The sequence below is a fragment of the Lactuca saligna genome, chromosome 9 (assembly GCF_052625555.1).
Source record: "Lactuca saligna cultivar CGN05327 chromosome 9, ASM5262555v1, whole genome shotgun sequence".
NCBI lineage: Eukaryota > Viridiplantae > Streptophyta > Magnoliopsida > Asterales > Asteraceae > Lactuca > Lactuca saligna.
In genome coordinates, this window is record NC_136425.1 from 161,053,148 (window position 1) to 161,059,915 (window position 6,768).

Genomic DNA, 6,768 nt, shown 5'->3' on the forward strand with positions numbered 1-6,768 from the left:
AGGGTTATCAAGAATATGTGGAATTTCTTTTGTGTATTGTTAATCATCATACTTTGAATATTTTGGGCATGTAATTTAAACACTATACTTGATGTAAACTATGGCAGTTGTTATATTGTATGCGTGGTGATGAGAATGTATTGGTGTAGTGACGATTTGATGACAAACTAGGCTTTACTATCACTTTTTACATCCTAATTGAATACTTTGAATATATTGGTGTAGTGATGATTTGACGACAAACTAGGCTTTACTCGGGAAACACTTCGACTGGAAAGAGGTTAGCTTCTAGAGAGTTTCCGGGCTTCAGGCCTTCGTTAGAGCTTGGATATGTCACCGGGGCGTCAGGATATTTAGAAGGGCTTAAAAGCATGTAAATATATGAGAGAGGTTGTGAATTTTCAACCTAAACCCAAAAGCCTCGCACCCTTTATATAGGGTTGGACTGAACCTCATACGTACGACGTTCCGGAGCGCAGGGCGCTCTCCTCGTACGCAACACGTTTGGTTAGGCGTGACGCTCCATCGAATACCAAGCTTCAGATGCGACTGGTGATGCGACTAGGGGGTGACATCAACAATCTGAGGGCTTGCATTGCGAATGCAGGGTGTTCCCTTGGAACGCAAGGGGTTCCCTTCGGATAAGCCTCGAAGTGTGTGCCTAGATCTTTAAAATTTCGTAACTTTCACATACGAACTCCGTTTTTCTCGTTCTTTATATCCACATGTAGGTGGGATTATACTCAACATCTTTCGTTTAGACTCCGTCGGCAAATTTTGACTTATTTTTAATGTTATATTTTTAAAAGGTTGGGACATGAAAAACCCGTTAATAATTCATAACTTCTTTATCCAACATCCATTTCCATCTGTGTTTTTACCGTTGTACTACTATTGACGAGACCTACAATTCTCATTTAGATTGTGTCAGCCAAAAATCATTTGATCTTTATTTCGTGTTTTTAGCAATATACTTCTATTCCGAAACTTAGAAAAATCTTAACTTCCTCATACGAAGTCAGATTTGGACGTTCTTTTTTGAAAACTCTCGGTTTAATGTATTCTACGACTTTCATTTAAATTGTTTAGGCTAAAAAACGTTCTATTAAGAAATCACTTTTTATGACACAGTGTCGTGTCGGTTTCGATGCGAAACTTCGATGGGTCATAACTTCATCATTATAACTCGGATTTTATTGTTCTTTATATTTCCGAAAACCTTGTTATGATATCTATCACTTTTTACATCCTAATTGAGATTTTTGAACATTTCATTTTTGAAACTATTTTTATTATTTAAAAAATAGGCTACAATACTTAACTTTAGATCATTACAGTGACTTGAAGTATCGGGTTGTTACTTGTTATCCTTTTAGAAAACAACCATTTAGGCTAATGACACTTCGGCAACCCCTAATACACCCATCCTTTATATCCTTGAAATATACATAGAATCTTCTAAATACACTGCTACCATCTTCTTTGATATCAACTCCATCCTTTGATATACTACCAGAGTTTGATATGATGATCTCTCCTCTATGCATATTCCCATATACGAAAAATATCTTTTGCTTTTATCTTAACCGTACAGCATTGTCCTATACACACAATACATAAAAACTTCTTCTTAATTTCTTCTTTCATCTCATTGGCTTTCATTTTTGGTCTAGCACTTAATTTTTTCAAGAAATGTTTGTCTATCCAGTCATGATTAACCAATGTGGCATGCTTGTACTCCCTAACACAAGTATACTTACTAGTAAGGCCCTTAATTTGAAATAATTTTTTTGTTTATCTAGGATGCCCACAGCTTGAAGGTACACATCTTTCCTTTATTGTTAAAACTACATTTTGCTTGAAGCCTTGTACTAGAAGATTTGGTCACATTAACTAGATAACCATTGCGAAATGCATATTTAGTCAGCCAGAAAGATATCTTAGTTCGATTAGCATAATTTTCACCAAAATGTTGTTTCATTTTCTTCCAATGAATAGAACGGTCATGAACACTAAATTGGGTTGGATGTTGATCAACCTCATCCTCGTCATCACCCATTTCATTATCAGAATGAAATTATTCTCTAATGACTTCATCAACATTTTCCCTCTCATTGTAAATAGGAACATCGTAGAAATCATAAAAGAAGGCATTAAAAGGTACCTTTAAATGATGATAGCTAATGTGTTCATCTGCATCACAGTCATCCAACTCTTCATCAACAGGAAATGTCCTTTCTGATTCACTCTTTAATTGACTCAAATTCACTTTCTTCAAAATTGGAGTTGTAATATGGTCCCCTTTGCATTTGATAGGACAGTTACACTTTCTCATCTTAGGTTGTGGTTTCTTCATCTTATGCTTTCACCTTTCTTCTTGTAATCGGGCGGTTTTCCTATATTCACATGGTAACGCAGATACAAAATCTTCGAAGTTATAGTTGTTGTAAACCCTTGTTAATGAGGGTAGAAAAACTTTGTCTTGTGCATGACTGTATTTTTTCGGGAGGTTGAATGAGGGGAAGGGGATGATTGGCAAATGATTTATTGAACCCGATGACATGTATAATGGCTTACAAAAGGTATTGGGGAGAGGTAACCGGTTAACCGACTGTAATAGGTCATATGGTTATATTTTGGAAAAACCAATAACATGGTGTCAAAATTGAGACAAAAGAAAACACGATGTCAAATTAAAATTTTTGTGTAAACTTACTGTCTTTTGTGTTATTTCCCATTTATTTTCGGTGGTGACCCTTAAAACAGACTTAAGTTGGTCTAGTGAAGTATTATAAAGTGAACTTGCAAATGGGTAGAGGTGGTTGTACGTACCAGAAAAATGTATTGTTGTTATTGTAAGTTTGTTGATAAATTTTAATGGTACGTATTCTTATTTTATTCCAATCCGATAAAATATATGATCAAATAAACATATATATTTTTATATTATTTGATCATTTTAATGAACAACTTTTTATTTTAAAATTTTAAACTAATTAAACATGTTAGAAAAATTCAATAAATCCTTCTATTACATATTTCATTTAATTGTTTATTTACTTGATACTTTAATTTAATCATCACAAATATAAATGTATACTTTATTTAATATATAAATGTTTCGGGAAAAGTATTCAATGAGAGGCTAATAGTGCCAATAAAAGGATGGGAATAATGCAATTTGATGAAGAAAAAAGAATAGCTTAATTGCCTTTAAAGCACTTTCAAATGGACCCATGCCTTGTCTTCTCAATACCTCCCCCTCCATGATTTGATTTTCAATTTTCCATTTTTTTTCATTTTCCCATCTCTCTTCAATTATATATCTTCAAATTCCTTTCTCTGTTCTTTAGAAAACTGATCTTAATTATTTCCTATATTAATCTGATGTCTAATGATCAGCAGATTAAGGGAAGATCTGAAATAGGTGAAGGATCATCAAGAGGTGGCGGAGGTGGAGGATCAGGAGGAGGAGGAGGAGGTGGTGGTGGTGGCGGTGTACTTCTACCTTCTGATTCACAATCAGCACCGGCAGCACCACCACAACTAAGCCGATATGAGTCACAGAAGCGGCGTGATTGGAACACTTTCGGACAGTACTTGAAGAACCAAAGACCACCAGTGGCTTTGTCTCACTGTAGCTACAGTCATGTACTAGATTTCCTTCGGTACCTCGATCAGTTTGGAAAGACTAAGGTTCACTTACAAGGTTGTGTCTTTTTCGGTCACCCTGATCCAGCTGGCCCTTGTACTTGCCCACTTAGGCAAGCTTGGGGCAGCCTTGATGCCCTTATAGGGCGTCTTCGTGCAGCTTATGAAGAAAATGGTGGATTACCTGAAATGAACCCGTTTGCTAGTGGGGCAATACGTGTTTATCTACGTGAAATTCGTGATTCGCAAGCGAAAGCAAGAGGAATTCCTTATAAGAAGAAAAAGAAGAAGAGAAACACTCCGATTCTAAAGGCAAACGAAGAATCATCAAGTTTCCGAATGCAGCAATCATGATGTCTGGTTCTTCTTATTCTTCAAGAAACTTCAAGAAACTGGTAATCTTTGTACTAATTAATTATTGTATGCTTGAATTTGGTTTTTTTTTTTTTTTTTTTTTTTTTTCTAAACATATAAACTACGCTCATAAATGGGTTTTTCTTAAAGATTAATAGATCATAATTCTATGTATGACAAACACTAGATTAATTTTCCAAAAAGCATTTCTTTTGGGGAGAAAAGCAAACCCTAGCAGACTGCATATAGTCTCAGAAACCCTAATTTGCATGGAGAACACTAATTCAATTTTCTCTCTCTATCTTCATAACTGGTTCCTTCTCAAAACATAAAAAATAAATTAAATTTTAATTGTTTTAAAACGTTTGAAATATTATTGTCAATTTTTTAATGAAAATGCTCCTTTATTAATCACTATTTGGAAATAGCCACCCTTGTCTCTTTTGGGATTCTACACTAATTGAAGTGACCATCAAGATTTGGTTACATTACCTTAAGTAAACACAGTGAATTAATTAATAATCAATGTAGCACACATTAACAGTGTGTTTTGGTTGAAGCATTAATGTAGAATTTCTAATTTAATCCACTCTACCTGCTTGAATAGTGTCTATATTGATTTATTTTACTTTATTTTTAGAAATATAACACTCAAATACATACACTGACCATTCAAACAATTTCCCACTAACATTTTTGTTTGTATCATATGGTCAGCAAAAACAATATACATTTTGTTATTTAGTAAAATTAAGTAAAAAAGTAGACTTACAAACTTACAAACACAACACTGTAATTCATTAAATTACCGGAGTTGTTTTACAAAAACACGCTATCCTAATTAAGATTGAAAAATGTGGGATTCGAAATTCGAATAATTCTTTGCCTAATGCTTAAATCTCGTAAGTGATCTCCACACTGAATTACCTGAATTTGATTGGGCAAATTAAAAAAAAAAATTAAGGATAACTAATCATATATAATATATAAGATTCAAACATATTGCTGACGTATCTATTCAATTACTCATTTAAATGTCCAAAACCGGTTTTTTCATATATCGTAATACTAAATCCTAGATCGTCAAATCAACAATGCGTTATTTATTCGTTAGCATAATTTTATTCTTTACAAGAAATGAATTTCTACGCTGATCGATCAAAGATAACTTAATCTATTGATTTTTAATTACATTGTTTTATGATGAATGATAATTCTATTTGACTGTTCGTGCTCCTATTAGCATATCCTAAAATTGAGATTACATATTATTGTCTTTTTCTCTTCTTGGTTATATATGTATTCATATATACAATTCAATTATTTGCATTACAACACATGCACACGCACCTATATATAATTTGTATGTATGTACATTATATAGTTCATAAGGACTTTTCTATTGGCTAGTATGATTGGTGTCGAACCCTCTTATACGATCTCTCCATTCTTATAATTCTCTTATACTAGCCTCCGGTTACTCATTTTATCAACTAATCAACAACGCTCCTCCATAGCTTGACTATGTTGTAGACTTTCATTTGGTTTCTCTACTATCATGCGGGTCATTGTTTGAGAACATTTCACCTGTTCCGATTGTTTTTTACATGCATATATAAGTCCACAAAATTGAAGTAAGAACAAAGTAAATAATCCGATCTATATATCAAGATATTTCATTGAAAAATATTCTATTCTTTGAACGCTTTATAATAATTGCATTTCAGGTGGACATGAACACAAAAGATTTCAAGCTCTCAATATAAATCAAGGACTTCCAGTAGAGTTGATACAGCTTCTGGTACTCCATTGAGGCAAAACGCCTCCATTTCTAGAGCTGTGGTTTGGGTATGATGCTATATAAGTATATTAATAAAGAGATAAGCTATATTATTTATAAATATTTATATTTCAGCAAAGCAAAGATAATTAGTCGATAGATCTTTATATTGTCGATATTAAATGTTTTTTATTTATTTATTATACTGGGAAATGCAGGTTTTTGAAGCTTACTTAATTACCCTTTTATCATATATATATATATATATATATATATATATATATATATATATATATATATATATATATATATATATATATATATATATATATATATATATATATATATATATATATATATATATATATATAAAGCCTAGATTATTCTATTCAAAATAATTATTGTGTTATTGTATGGATAAATGTGAGCCAATCAAATTTACTTATTTTAAGAAAATAATCATTATATATTATTGAATTAAATATAATTGAAAATATCATCTTAATTAATTACAAGGATAATTTAGTCAATTAAAATAGATTTAATAAAGGAAAATTGCATTTTTTTAAGGGATCATAGATTCTATTAATTTTAAAAATTCGATTTTACGTATTATAATTTTTTTAATTCGGACATCCTGACAGAATATGTTTATGAGTATATTAAAAAATAAAAATATTCTTGAACCATAAATAATAAAAATATTCTTGAACCTATTTTGTTGATCATGAATTTAAAAACTTCTTGTAGAATAACAAATCCTTGAAAAATCAATTGAAGAATAAAAACAAAAAATACATTACTTCTTATAGAATACGGGTAACGATTGTTAAGAATTACATCAAAATCTAACAACGACTAATACATTCTAAAAGAATAATGTGGTCCGTTTCAATTTTGTGGTCCGTTCTTCAAGCATCAACTTCTATAATTCCAACAGAATTAGCATTTGTGATTCTATTCCAACAGAATTGGAATTCGTG

General features: G+C 31.7%; 1 pseudogene across 1 annotated transcript; it reads left to right on the forward strand.

Moving 5' to 3' along the window:
• The first annotated feature begins 3,203 nt into the window (after nucleotides 1–3,203).
• Nucleotides 3,204–6,022, forward strand: LOC145018099 (protein LIGHT-DEPENDENT SHORT HYPOCOTYLS 10 pseudogene; annotated as a pseudogene). Its single transcript, XR_013666825.1, has 2 exons — nucleotides 3,204–4,046; nucleotides 5,733–6,022. The product of XR_013666825.1 is annotated as a protein LIGHT-DEPENDENT SHORT HYPOCOTYLS 10 pseudogene (transcript).
• The last annotated feature ends 746 nt before the right edge of the window (nucleotides 6,023–6,768 follow it).